Source organism: Corvus cornix, chromosome 2 (assembly GCF_000738735.6).
Source record: "Corvus cornix cornix isolate S_Up_H32 chromosome 2, ASM73873v5, whole genome shotgun sequence".
NCBI classification, from domain to species: domain Eukaryota; kingdom Metazoa; phylum Chordata; class Aves; order Passeriformes; family Corvidae; genus Corvus; species Corvus cornix.
The window spans coordinates 35778460-35793599 of NC_046333.1; positions in this window are offsets into that span (position 1 = coordinate 35778460).

The window sequence follows — 15140 nt, forward strand, 5'->3', positions numbered from 1 at the left end:
AGAAGCTGATGAACTTATTCCAGTATATGTTCCTTGAGGTTTACACAGCCATTCTTCCACTGATGATGTTCTCAGCACCTTCATCTGGAGTTTTGCTGGACTGTAAAACTCCCTTCTCTCAAATGTGAGCACTTTCTCTCCAGTTCTGATTAATCAACTTTGTGGTCATAAAATACACTGACATGGAGGAGTTGCCAATTAAGATGCAGTTTGGTAGCTGTGTTTTAACAGATGATTACTATAATACCAGAACAAAGGGATTTAGCTGGCAGTATTCCACAGAATGGTGGTGCTTGTTTTGGTCTTGGGCCATCAGTGAGTCACAAACCTGAATTTTGTGCACTGTAAAAGTCTATTATTCTTTTTTTCCCAAATTCCGTGACAAATCCAAGTAACCTTGCTCAAGTGTAATGGATTGCTGTATCCCATAACCAGACTGCCACCGCAGGAAAGAAGTAAGGTTTGTAGCAAATGACTAGGAGATGAAGGCCTTTACACCACCAACACTATCTAGTCATTTAGACTTGCTAATGAGTTGTGTGGACCAACAGGATGATGTTGTTTGGACAATGAGAGATGAAATATTTCTCGTCCTGAAAGCACATTTTCTTCCAGACAGTCATTGCCACAGCTGTCTAGCTTGGGCATAAAGCAGAAGTGTTTCATGCAGGTGCTGACATCAGTCCAAACAACCTCCCTGTGTGTAATCAAGCACCAAGCTATTGTCCTTGTGCACCTTAGAATACCTGAGGGGTTTGGGTTGCTGCTTTCTTTAAATTTTAATAACTATATTTAACTTGGAGGTAGGCTACAATAACTATGATTAAAGCAATTGTTCTACTCAGCTGGAATGATTTCTGATCATGCCCTAACACAATACTGCAAGATTTGAAATGCAAATATGTGGGAGGGAAGAAATGTCCTTTCAATAACTTTTTTTTCTATCGGAGTAAAAACCAAAAAGTCTTCCATAAAAATACCAGCTGAGGTAAAATATAAGCCAACAATTTCTCATAAATATTGTATCTTTATGGTAATCAGCTTCATTGACCCCTGTGGATAATTTACTTTTTGAATTAGTATTCTGAATCAGTAGTGAAGAATTAATAAATTAGCTGTTCTTTCAGAACTATTTCCTCCCCCTCGTCCTTTCTGTTCTGTTCATGTGCTGTTATCATCCTTCAGGGTCTTTGGATTCTTGGAGGTTTTGGTTATATTTGCTCTTCTTCACTTTAATCAGTAAAGCATTTTATGCTAGGACATGGGCAGGCTTTCATGGCACATTTCAAATCTTTTTCAATCAGATTTTTTTTGAGAGGCTGGTGATTGATTTAAATATTGCTGCAAACATTTTCTAAATGAACCTGTCAAACTGTTAAAATGAATGACTGTGCTTTCATGTCACAGTACTGTGTTTATTAATACTAACTAGACTGCCTGGTGGTGGTGTTACTTCAAAGCTTGCCTTGGCATTTCCAAGGAAATTTGCATTGACTGTCAATATGACTGTTAGAAACAAATAGTATCTTTTTCTTTCAGGTCATATGTCCACTTTCTCTCACTTTAAATCAAACTAAAATAAATATTGCATATGGGGGTAATAGAAATTTTCAAACTTTCTTTTAATTTAGAAGTGACAGTGAGTTTGTTCTGTCAGGCATCTTGATCAGCCTGAACAAAGTACCTCAAATAATAGCCCATGTTCCTACCTACTATAATCTTGTGTTGTCCATATTTGTCTTCACAGACATTAAGACCACAAAAGTAAAATTGCCTTTTGCAGAAATAAGGGACAAACTATCCAGAAGGCAATAGCTAAAATGATGAACAGACAAAATTGTACTGGCAATCACCTTGTTGTTTTGTTTTGGGATAGGGAAGGGAGAATAAGTTGTATGTGGGAGTGGTAATAGCTTCAAGGACCCAATTTCATAGAAAAAGAAGTGCCAGTAAAAGGAAGATGCACCTAAAATCATGCAGGGAATTGGCCAAGGCCTTTCAGAGCTGCTGCCACTGCTGAGACGGATTAATGTTACCTTGAAATACTGATAATTCTTGGAAACAAGCAAGCTACCCATTATTTAGCAGCTTAGTTGATAATTGCAGTGTGGGTTTAGTTTTACAAAGTGTAGTTTTATCGGTTTGATTTATGACATGTTAAGCTTTCCAAGGAATTGGAAAAAGCCCTACACTAAATACAGAATGCTTTGACTTTTTAACCCAGACAAAATACCTTGGATAACTGTAGCACAATCCAGGCTATTCCAACAGTGTAACAAACCTGGGCTTTGGTAGATGCTATTTGTTTAGGTGAGAGAAAAAAGTGGATAAGCAAGTTTAATGCTTCAGGTAATGGAAAGAGATCCAAAAGAATCTACCCAAAGGAATCTTGAGTTTAAAAGATACATGGTTATGTTCGTGTTCTGATTTACATCAGTAGAAGGAAGATGGTAGCCCACACTAGAAGCTTCCTTTTGATTTACAGTTTGCCAAGCAGGATAGATTTGGTCAACATTCCACATGTGATTCTTCACATGTTTTCCACAGACACTAAATAGTGAATAATTCATAACACACTTTCAGTTAAACTGTGAATCTCTTCTACTTGGATCAGAGTACTGTCTGAACTTAATTTAAAGCAAACAAAGAGAAAAATGAAATGAGTGTTTATTTCAATGCAAACCAAAGAAAAACTGTATGTCTAAACCTACATGAGAACTAAGAAATAGTACAATAGCTTGAAGAATCTTTATCTACAGGCACCTCTGATAAATATTTTGCAAAAGCATATTGCCATCTAGTGTCAAACTCTCTTCTGTTCATTGTACTTTGGACTGCTGCAGCTGCAGTAGGTGGACACTTCCGTGAGAATCATTGGAAATCCCGTAATGTGTTGAGAAATGCGGAACAGCGTTACTGCAGCCAGACATCAAGAATACAAGGCCACATTTCCAAATTTAAATAAAGATTAAGTTCAATCATTTTTCACTCCTATATTCAGGGTTGCTGGCAATATAAATGTACCCACCAGAAGTTGCAAGTTTGTTTAAGTCAGTGTCCAGTTCTTCTTTCAACACTGTGAGAAATGGTGAAAAAACAATGTGGTCATTTTTATATACTTGTGTTATTAACTCTTAAATGATTTTCTCTTTGCATATTTTCATCTGTGTTGTTATAGGAGTTCAGCAAGAGAGAGAGGCTTTTGGATTAATTTTACAAAATGAGAGAATTTGAGTGGTCACAAGGATCGATCTGGGATAATGCAGTTTCTTCTCTTCCTCTTTTCACATGTTCGGTTTTGGATTTTTCTCCTCTGTGCCCCTCAGTTCTCAGTTTTACTTAATGTGAAAGAGAAATTCTGTATGTTTTATTTTTGATGGTATTCAAAGTTGTAGCTTTCATATCTCTCTTTCCATGTTTTCTCTTAACTTTGAACTCTCTTGATTCATAGCAATGACTTTCAGATAGTGAGCTTAGGATTACAACTTTATCAGCTGGCTGGAAATACTTTGTTTTAAAAAGAACTTTACTTCTTTTTAAAAAGAACTTTTACCTCTATGATATCCTGCTTTATATTTGTATAAAACTTTGCTGTACTTCAGTGATTGAAGCTGTAATTTCCTATCTTTATGATGTTAAAGAAAAAAAAAACCATTTCCATCTAGGAACAGTATAAAGAAAGCTCCAGTATATCCAGCAATGCTGCCTTCTCTGTGAAGACATTTTCTTCAGCTGATGGGAGGTAACAATTTTTAACCATTCAGACTAACGTATTTGCATGGAACCATTTGCTGAAAGTTGTCGGGTAGGCAAAGAAAAGGAAGAGGGAGAAGTTTACTGTACATTTCATCATCTGCTCACCTTGAAAAGGTAAAAGTAAATATGGAGTTTTATTCATTTCCTAACTGTATACATGTATACGTTAACTACTGGAGTGCTAATACAGCTGGTTTCTTTTCATCCTGAGAATGAGCACTGAAGAAGCAAGAAGCATTCTTAATCCTGTGAACATATTTAAGAATAGCAGGCATAGTTTCTGTGCTTGCACTTGGGCAGAATTGTTCAAGTCAAGTTAGCAGCCTCTCTTGTGCTTGCTATTTTGAATAAACCATTTTAAGGAGCTGGTTTTGTTTCAGATTAAATTTTGTTTGTTGTTGGAAAATCATGGCTGCAATTGAAGTTTTTTTTTTTCTCATACACTACCATATTCTATTTTCTTATCTTTTGATACATAGCTCTGATACTTACTTACTCTTTTTCAAGCAACTAACATTTGTTGATTGGTGGGTTTGTAATTTCTGGCAGATTTCATAGCACTTTCACCACCTCCTGTCAATAATGCTCTAAGAAAATTATTTCCAAGATGTTTCTTTACTTTTTTCCCCTTTTTTATCACCTTGAGAAGCCAGAAGTATCTAAATCTCCCCCCTGCTGTTTAAATTTTAGTTTCCTGGAAACAACATTTTGCAATTCATATTGGAAGTCTTAGTACGGCTTTGATCTATCTCTAAACTGTTCAAGAAAATCTGTATTTTATTGAAGTCACTGTATCACACACATCAGGTTTTAATAATAACAAAGGCAATCTTAGACATTTTGGGGAAATTGCAAGTAAATGCAGTTTGGGAAATTATATAAATTATTTCCCTTTAAGAAAATGGGAAAAGGAGAGATACCATTGCCATAGAGAACTATGCATTTCTGATTGAGTTAGCATCCATCTCTAAACCCATGAGACAGCCACAATGTTCTGGGACACACCTGTGTTCTACAGTGGCTCCAGATGTATTCTGTAAAGTAAATGACACTGCAGTGGAATTACATCAGTGGAACACTGCAAAAGTATGATACAAATTTTGCAATGCACCTTCAATGCTTTTTGACTTCGCTGGTTTATGCATTGGATAACTGAATTTCCCCTTCCTTTTTGGTCAGCTGTGGGCAGAGATTGTTGCTGCCTTCCGAAAGGCAAGGTAAGAAAGGAGATGGCCAAACTCCCAGTCCTCATGAGCCATAGACTCAGATTTTCCTATGGCAAAGAGAGAGAAGATGCACATCTCAGAGACTTGAGAGTTCTGGGAGTATTTCAGAGGGAAGGGACAACAGCTCCTCTCTTAGGATCACACACTTTGCTGGGGGAAAAAAAGAACAAATATCCAGCTGTTTCTCAGCACTCTTTGTGCCAGAAGCTTTATTGGTTTGTTTCTTCACGTAGTCAAATATTTGGACAAACTTACACCTTTATGTTCATTGATGTTGATTAAAAGATGAAGTTGTGACCTGGGCCCCTTTGTTGCTAATAAATACATTGATTCCTGAGGACGAAAACATTTCCTTCATGTGAACATAGTCCTGCTGCATGAAGAAATGTCAGTCACATCAACAGTGTGAAAGTTCATTGGAAACTGTGACATCTCCAACTGTGAAGCTGTGGGAAAAATTCTAACATCTCCTACTCAGGAGAGAAAGATTGTTAAATAAATGGATATTATAATAGCCAAGGACTTAAGCAGAGGAAAGGTCATTTCAAGCACTTGGTCTTCAAAACACTCTGGCCAGATGAATGGCTGAGAGTGTATTTTGGTTAGACTGGCTCAATTAAAGGGAAATCATAATAGCTGTTTAACAAAATACTGAGTTCCTGTAACTCCATTTTCATAGGAAAAACTACAGCTAAATGACAAAAAAAATCAGAGCCCTTGAATAAAATATCAATTTATCTGTGAAGACAGCTATAAACTTGGGTTGGATGCAGAGATAGAGCAGGTGAGATTTGTGTGCTACAAAATTGCTGTATACAGGGAGTTTGTGCAGTGCTTGAGATGTTCCTCTTTATACTAGTCCAGAAGTTGTTAACAAAAGATAGATGAGAGGGTAACTCATAAATCAACTGTTCCATCCTACAGTTTGTCTGATCTCTGTTACTAATTCTTTCACTAATTTTAAAGTAATGTTAGATGCATCTGGTAAAACTAGTATAAAAGTGTTTTCTATTTACAGTTGGTAGTAAAATTAAACTGAGCCAAACAAGCACTGGTTTGGGCTACTTTGCTGTTCGTGACAGCAATCTTTCCTAGAAAAACCAAGGTCCTTCTTTGGACAACTAATACAGCATGAAATTGAGGAAGAAAAATACTTTTTTTAGCAGTGCATTTGTTGTACTGTGTCTCTTTCTCAGTGTGTATTTCTAATCTCATCTGTGAGCCAGCTGTAATGTCTATATACATGTGCTGTGCATGCACACACACACACACACACACACACATGCATCCAAACTATTGGTCTCCAAAAGTTTCAGTGATCTGCCTTGCAAGAAACTGTAAATAGTTTTGGTGTGTTGTATAGAAGCATCTGATGATTACTTGCTTCAGATCCTGACACCTCTGATCTGTAAAACATGTTTGTTTCTGCTGGGTTTCTCACTCAGGGAGCATCAGACTGCCTTTAAAGTTCTCTTCCTGGGTAAACAAAGCCAGGTCAGATTTGTGTTACCCTTGAATTTCAGTGAACGTGGGGCTGTGTGATATCAAACATGAATCTTCTCTCTTTTTGATGACTACCATGTGCAATACAAAAATTAGTATTCACCTTATGTCTTTTGTAAGAATCACAAGTTAATTAGTCAATGCATAATTCAGTGAATTAATTTTCAAGTCTTGAAAAACATGCATATTCTGTTGTACTGCCTTAGAGGTATATTTAGGCCTAGAAAATCATCATTGGGCAGATACAATTATGAAAGCAGGTGTATTTCCTAACCTAAGGAGCAAACAAATGCAACCCATTAACAAAAAGATCTAGTCTGGTTAATCTGATTTTATCCTTTTGGTCTTTTGTGCTCTGCATCATTAAATTACATGTAGTTGTCTCCTCTGTGCAGCATTAAAAAAAAAACACTGCAAAGTCAACAAACTGTTCATGTTTTTAGAATTATTTTCCAGGATTAACATTCAAATAATGAAAAGAAGGGCAAGCAAGCATAGATTTCCTGTCAGTGTTTCAATTACATGAAATATTCTGTACTAATTTATAAAAGATTATATGGGGACCTCAGTGATTAAAGTAATTTGGATAAATTATATAGTGTGCTACTGTTTGATCCAAGCAGTGTTCTTCTGTTCATAATTTTTAGAGGAAAATATTAGGATTTCAGTTTTGTCCATTATATGTGCTGCATATAAATTATGAGGGTTACCCTGGGAGAAATTCTTCCTTTGAACTTGCCAGCATAAAATAGAAGTATGTCTAGGGTAAACTTGAAAAGGACAGCAGAAGTACATACTTGCAGTATAATATGTAACAGTGATTATTTGATTGAATGTTTTAATTTCTTACATGGAGCTGCAGCGTAGCAACTGTGTTAAAGTGAAGGAGATGGAAATGGCTGGCATGAGACAAACTGTGAAGAACGATGAAGAACCATGCTCTCTGGTAGTTAGTGCAGTATTTGGATGGAAGACTACTACTAGGATGACCTATTTTTTTATCTCCCACTTCATGCCGGTTGGAAAGTCCACGTGTCAATAATATTCTGAAAACTGCTTTGTGTTAGTCCTATAATTGAACAAGTGTTTGTTTACTAACTTATTTCTTTTCTTTTCAAGCATCGTGTCCTTCCTGACTATGGTAGAGTATCTGACAGGTCCTAGCACTAGAGAAATTGCTGTTGTAGGCTGTCCTGAAGTAAGAGCAGCCTTCCATATGGCAAACTACTCAACCCTCCTTCTTTTCACAAAATAAACCCACCAAACAAAAAACCTACCAAGAATGAGAAAGTACAAATATCTCTGAAGTGATGGCCCTTTCTGAAGTCCTTGCAATTGTAACTTTTGTGATTGCATGCCGTATGTGACCATTTTTCCCTGTGTTGAACGGGACCCATCCAACAATCTCATCCTGCTCACAGCACCTCTGTAGTAATTTTCAGCTCTTTGTAGCCTATTCTGTGTCAGTACAAGGCACATCTCAAAGCACCAGCTCAGCCTGTGATTGCTTTTCAGACAGAGGGTTCTATCAAAGTGAAATATGCAGTTTCCAGAAGGTAAAGAAAGTAACATCAGTGGTTGTCTACTGGACGCTTACATGGGCCTTTATCCACACCAAGACCTATGCACTTTTCATATCAGCTCTGAATTGTGACTAGAAGCAACAAACCTGTGTTTGTGTAACTAAAATTACACAATATTAGGTAAAGCATCCAAGCTGTTATTCCTCAAACCATCCCTCTTTTGAAATCCATTGAATACAAAATGACCCACCTTTGCAACTTTTGCATTGCTGACTTTCCATTACATACTCTGAAAGATGGAATTGCCTTTACAGTAACTCTGTAAGCCAGAATAGTCTGATAAGATTGGATTGGAAGGTTACTTTGTGCAACTCAATGGCATTGCCTGGCTAGTCTCTGGTTTTCTGGTGAAAAACAAAAAATTAAGAAGCAGCTTGTCTCTTGTGTTTTACTACTCTTGGCATGCTCTGTGTTTTGCAATCTACTGCAATGACACTTCTGGTTCATGCCTTCAGTTTCACAGCTGATGCACTCAACAAGGTTTTCACATGAAATGAAGTTAACTAATATTCAACCACTGAACTGAACCACAACAGACACTGTGCCTTTGCTCTTTCTCAGCCTTGGAATATAAATTCTCGTATCGTGTCATCTGTGGGGCTATATCTGGTCAGCAGTATTGGTTGATAACTTGAGGGCAGAAAGAATGGATGGATAGCACTGTGGTATTTTCAGGCAACATCTGATGAGAACCCAGAGGGAGCTGAGGGAATTTTTATTGTTAATCTCCAAGTAGGAACAGAATTACTCAGGGAAACTCAGCCAGAAGAATGACAGTTCCTGAAGAATTTTTTTCAAGTCTTAGCAAAAAGTGTGAAATGAAGGTATCCAGACAAATAATGAAGTACAGCACCCAGAAAAGGTGACCTCCATGACAGACCACAGTCTTTTTTTAAAGCAGGACAGACTACACTTTTGGCAAAAATGTCAAAAAAAAAAGGTATTTAGTGACTATAAATGAGCTGAGATAATACAGATTTTTCTGCTTCAACCTCACAATCCTTACCCCTAACTAATACTGAGTTTTTATCCCTGTCTAAGTACAACTTTAAGGTCTATTTCTGGTCATTTGCTTCTTTCTTTGCATTCAGAAAAGACACTGCGATGCTTCCTAGTTCATGCTTGGCTGCCATGTGGAAATATCTTTGTTTCGCTGAGCTATTTTATCTGTATTAAAATCATTGTTTCAAAGCCTTTTTTCTCTTTGTTTATCAATCCTATTAGCATATATTTCTTTCCAGCTGAAAACCATCAAACAATTACTTTGTGGAGATTACTGTGCTACAGAAATGGTCTCCTTTCCTACTGAATTGTAATACACTATTTGTCCTTGGGTTTGAACCATTAGTCAGCTGGTAAATTGGAGTCCCTACACTGCATTTCTCATCAGGCAGTAGTGTAATGGACATGGAGCTGGGTTCTATGGCCACTGATATAATTTTCAAGCTTCCCAACAGCTAGTAACTCAAACTTTCTTGAGAGGAGAAATAATTAATCTAGGTTGTAATTAAATACAATTTTCATTTAAAAAAATAACAGGTTGGTCCTCCCCCTCATGCACCTGTGAATAGAAGCCCAGGAGGGGATACAAATGCAGCACTTCTCCAACATTCCCATATTGCATTTTGAAAAGCTTTTCAAGTGATGATCATCACATCAGGATTGTCAAATTCCCATCACACATGCATCACTTCCAATTTATTCACAAGGAAATGAAAGCAAGAGAAGAGGTGATTTGTCCATGGATTCCCAGAAGGTGAATAAAAAAGGTGGGATTTCAAAGCCAGGTATGTTGGCTCTCTGTTCTCTCTCCCATCATGAAGACTGTTGTGGAAGCCAGTATATTCTTTCTACCACATTTTTCTGTTTTAAAGCTACCCATATTTTCACTTGCTGGGAACATGACTTGTGTTCAGGTCCTTTGATGGCTGATTGTGCACCAGAGAGAGGCCAAAAAGTTGAGTGGTATTTCAATAATGAGATATGTCTACTGCTTTATACTTATTGTATAATACTCTGGATGAGATACTCATGATTACATCTCATCCATCCTGTATTTTTTAGCTTGGTTACTTTGACTGTCAAACTGGGTGACGGAATTAATTTGCACCCACTAAGCAATGATAGCTACATCCCCCTGAGCAGTTCCTCAGAATGTTTCCACCTGATCTTGTAGGGTTTCTGTTTATTGTTTTTGACTTTTACATATATATCTCCACACTGCTCAAGATAGAGCTCTTTTGTTCTTTTTTGTATGGTTGAAGTACACCTAGAGTGTCTGTGAACAGTGGTATTTTTATCACATAGGAGATCCACTAATTCTGCTTTTGCAGAAGTTGTATGCAGAGCTCCCCTCAACTCCCCTCACTTTTTCCAAAGACTATACATTTCAACTCTGTGTGAATTATATTTCCAACCTGCCTCTTTTTAAATATCCTTCTTGCTTCTCTATCCCATATTTCATTTGTTTTATTATGTTCTGTTCAGCAGGATATATTTCAGAAATATTGCTGAGAGTAAAATACAGCCAGATTAAAATCTAGTAGTAATATGCCTTATTGTTAAGTGGCTTGTGTAAAATATCAAGGGGTAAATCCCACAATCAGACCTATATTAACACAACTTTTTTCAAGACTAGCAACAAATTTTGCTCAGAGAAAGTGGTTTTAACAGTGGTCAGGCTATTTCAAAATTATCTTTCTTTGCTTTCGTATTTCCCCCAAAGGACTGACTTCTCTTCACGGTTTCATAACCAGACAGACGGCTAAGGGGTTTTTTTTTGTACAGTTTTGCTTGCTCTAATATTGCTCCTTCAGAAATACCCTTGTTTATCCCACTCAAATATCCTAAGACACTCAAGTCAGGAAAATGGATCAGCTTGGTGCTAGGGATGCCTTTTTCACATGGCTGTAATACCCTAACTAGCAAAACTCATGGAAAATAAAGGGGTTCTTTTGTACCACAAATTAATTATTTTTACATAGAAGTCCAGTTTTCCCCATCATCTGTTGTGAACACATCTAAAAATATGTTTCTTACAGTTTATATTATGAAATATTGTCAGCAAGGTTCAAAATGCTTTACCTAACTTCTGCCAGCAGGAAGAATTCCTTCTTCTCCCCTTCCTCTTGACTGCTGAGGTGAGATCTTTCCAGGAAACAGAAATGAAGAAACATTGTGTGGGATTCTGGACTGAGACATTTTAGTTTCTTTAAGTCAGCTGGTCCAGACCTCTACTAGGTACTGGTAGAAGACCTGAGGAAGTCATTCAGCAGGGTGAAACTCTGGAGCACCAGGATTCAAGATATGTTTTTATTCAAGATTGGAAATTCTACAGTTCTCACCAAGGCTCCCAAAATTGCTGCAGCAGGGATTAAGTGCTGACTGAGTTGAAATTAAAGCTTCTGGGTCTTTCAGACACAGTATTCTAACACTACAAGCATTTCCAATCCTAGGCCATTCCACCTTACAGTGTGTCCCAGGTCAGTGACCATGAAGTCCAATGCATAGTCATAAAGCCAGGGAATCCTACTTTTGGTTTTCCTGAAGTCCACTGAATCCAGGATATCCTGGCAAAGCACTGGAGTATCACCCCAGCATTTTTTTAAAGTGAAATAAATTCTATTTCATAGCCACAAAAAGTAATGACAACAACAATCACTAGCATTATCATTGGAGAGGACAGTTGGTAATAAATGATGGAGTCCCAATACCTATGACAATATACTAAGAGTGGTAGAATAAGAAGAAAGGGTATGGGGTCAGTCCTGTACTTTTTTTTTTTTTCCCATAGAACTAGAATGCAACATATATTTTCAATAGCTAACCTACATTTTTCTCAGGATAACACACAGTGTTTCCCATACAAGGTCTTTTCTGGTTGAGTTCTACCATCCTCTGTCATCCCAGTTGCTGTACATAGGATGTGGATCTATAATTTCACAACCATTTTTAATGCCAAAACCTGCCCAGAGTAGTTCAGTGAAGAAGCATGTGTTTCTGCTGTGTCTGAAATTGGCTCATAACACATTACAGTAATGTCCCTTCAAGAAATAGCTGGTGGAAGACTCCAATTCTTTGTTCTGCTTTGCGGCTCCTCTACTTTCTAACATGAAATTACTCAGGCAAGATGTTTCATTTGAATATCTATGGTATAAATTGCCAGTGTTGTTCTTCCCTAGCATTTGCTTGACAAATTAATTACCAATGCAGTTTTGTGCAGCCTGTGCATTTGCAAGGCTGTGTAAGGTAGCAGCTGAGGGTTCAGCTTGTATAAATTAATTATAGTTGCAATTGACCTTGTATGAAAGTGGCATATAGAAGATTCAGAGCCATTGTGTTTGGCTGTTGCTATGAAGCACCTGCTCTTCGTATTTCTGATTCAGTCAGTGTAATGAGCAGGATTTTATCTAGTAGGAGAGTGTGATATCTTACTCTGGGAAGCAGAAGAACTAGAGAAGGGATGTAGTGCTGGAAGAGACTCTGCCTCAGGTGCCTCCATAACTTGATGCAGATGTGTAGAGAGAGCTATAATCCAACTTTATTCCCATAGAGTGTTGGGTTAAATGGCATCCTGGAGATGTGAGGACTGGCCTAACTCAGCTGCTGTGGGGGAGGGCAGAGATACATGGAGTTATACTAACACTCCACTTGTGAGTGGCACTCACCAGTTGCTAGTACCTGTGAAGCCTCCTTAGCTCTTCTGATATATCTGGCACATAGGAAGGAGTCCTTGGTCAGTGAAATTGAGGAAAGGAGAGGACGCAATGTAACGCAACATTGGCTTAAGTTTGGAGGGGCATCTTCTTAGCCAACACTCACGATTCTTAGATTGTCCAGATACTTCAATACTTTGCTGAATTAGGACTATCATTTGTCTACTTGTTTCTCAGGAAAAAAGTTTGGAAATTGCTACATAGATAGTTTACCTGCTGTTTTGTTTTTTTTAGATTGGGAGAGGGGAAAGTTTTCAAGAAGGCTTTTTCCCTGCAGCTTTCATCATCTCGTGTTTATTTCTCAACTGAAAGAATAATCTGTGAAATCAATTGGTTCCTGCAGGAATGATTGTGCACCTCGTGATGATTTCAGGTAGGGAATAAATGAAAGGATCACACACTTCTGAAAGAATAAATAGGTTGGAAAATTTCAGATGTGCTCGGCAAAAGTACATATATGTCTTAGAAAAAAATGTTTTCTGAGTGTAGCACTGCCTTCTAAGTGTTACCCAGAGCAAGAATTACAAATACAGACATCAAAATTATAGCATGCATAAGCTTTTACAGTGAGACCTGAAGTGCTGAAGACTGCTGAGGCAAAGTGCCAGTGGCATACTCTGAGGATGATGTTTTATTAAAAACTTTGGAAAATTCTCTAAACTGGATGTGATTTCTAGGTATATCAGCATGAACTGGAGTAAGTTTCCTGGAGACAGTGGCATAGGTAGTTCATTGGTAGCGAGATGTGAAATGAGAAGCTCATCTTGCATGAATGAAGAACTCTGCACAGTTTTTCTTATTTTTCCCTCTTGATGTAAGGAAATTCTCACTCAGGCATTTGTCTTTTCTTTACATCTTCCTTCTGGCTTCCTTTTCCTGATCCAATGAGCATGACCCCAATTTGACAGGTATGAAAATGTTTCTAGGTCTGTAATGGGGGGCTCTGGTTGGTGAAGCTGCAGAGAATCACCAGGGCTGGAAGTAAATTCTGGAAGCTAGTTCAAACCCCTGCTTAAAACAGTTCAATCCCTCAACCTCTCTGGGCTGGTGTTTGACCACTCTGACTATATTTTTTTTACTCTAAGTTTCCTAAGTTGCAGCTTCTGTCTATTGCTTTTCCTCTACCCAACATGTAGCTGTGGAGTCTGATCATTTCTCTACTTCCTCCCACCTGACAGTTGTAGACAAGGACTCCTCAAGTCTTCTCTTCTTAAGTCTGGACAAAATAGGCTCCTGACAGATATCCATCCCACCTACCCCAGTCTAGCCCAGGACTCTCCCTGTTTTAGATTATCATTAACTGATGCTAAAAATGCTGTGTGAGAGCTAGTATCTTTGTTTGTTTCAAAGACTGAGCCTAAAGATGAGAAACTTAATACTATATTAATAGTCTCTGTTGACTACTGTATTAGAATGCCACTTTGGAGTAAGTAAATTTCCATTTACTTTGGACTATTTCCATTCAATATCATAGAAAGCAGCTAAAATTTTGCTGCTGAATTTAATGGGTCTAGAATTAAGCATTCATATTACAGAAAGCTGATCTGAATGTGTTTTATATGTTTCTGAAAGGCTACCAGTGGGTGGCTTGAACTGGAACATTTTCAGATCTAATGCTCATTTGGATCAGGATATTAGGGTCAAAGTTTAGGTGCTAAGCAAATGTAAATGCTGTGAATTTTGGCATAGATGATGCTGGTTTGTCCTGATGCGCTACTGATTATTCATTATTCTCACAGAAGTGAATGGTTTGGGCAATTCATGGCTGTTAAATCACCATTGTATCTTCACAATGTGTGGAAAGCCAAAAACTTTGGAAATTCCAGGTTTTGTACAGAAAACCCACAAAAAACACCAGCTGTGCACTGCTGATTTGTAGCAACCCTTTTGAGTGAACTTCTGTCCAAACAACATGCAAGAAATCCTGGAAGAGTAGGCAAAGAAGGTTTGCCAAAGCTGGGTAAATTTGGACAAATGGTAAGTGGTTGTGGGTCAGTCTCTTAATCACCAGAGTTTGGATTGTGCTTCAAAATTAACTTGGAAATAAATGGGGGGTGATATTTCTTCTGGGCGTGTAAATCTAGATTTTTGTATAAACTGCACATGGGGTTTGTTCAATGGAAGAAATACTGTCTGATTTCCATATGAAAGACCATACACATCAGAGATAAGTAAGCCCTTCAAAATCAAGACATATTTTGTGCCCTACTCTCAAAATGCTAATTCATAAAAAAGAAATGAAAAGTTCAAGTAAATTACTTTGAGTGTTTGGAAGAAAGCTTTTCTTCTTCTTGTCCTTCTTTGAAGGTTTGTAGTTTCTGTGTCCAGATCTGGACCTGCATATTGTAAATACATTT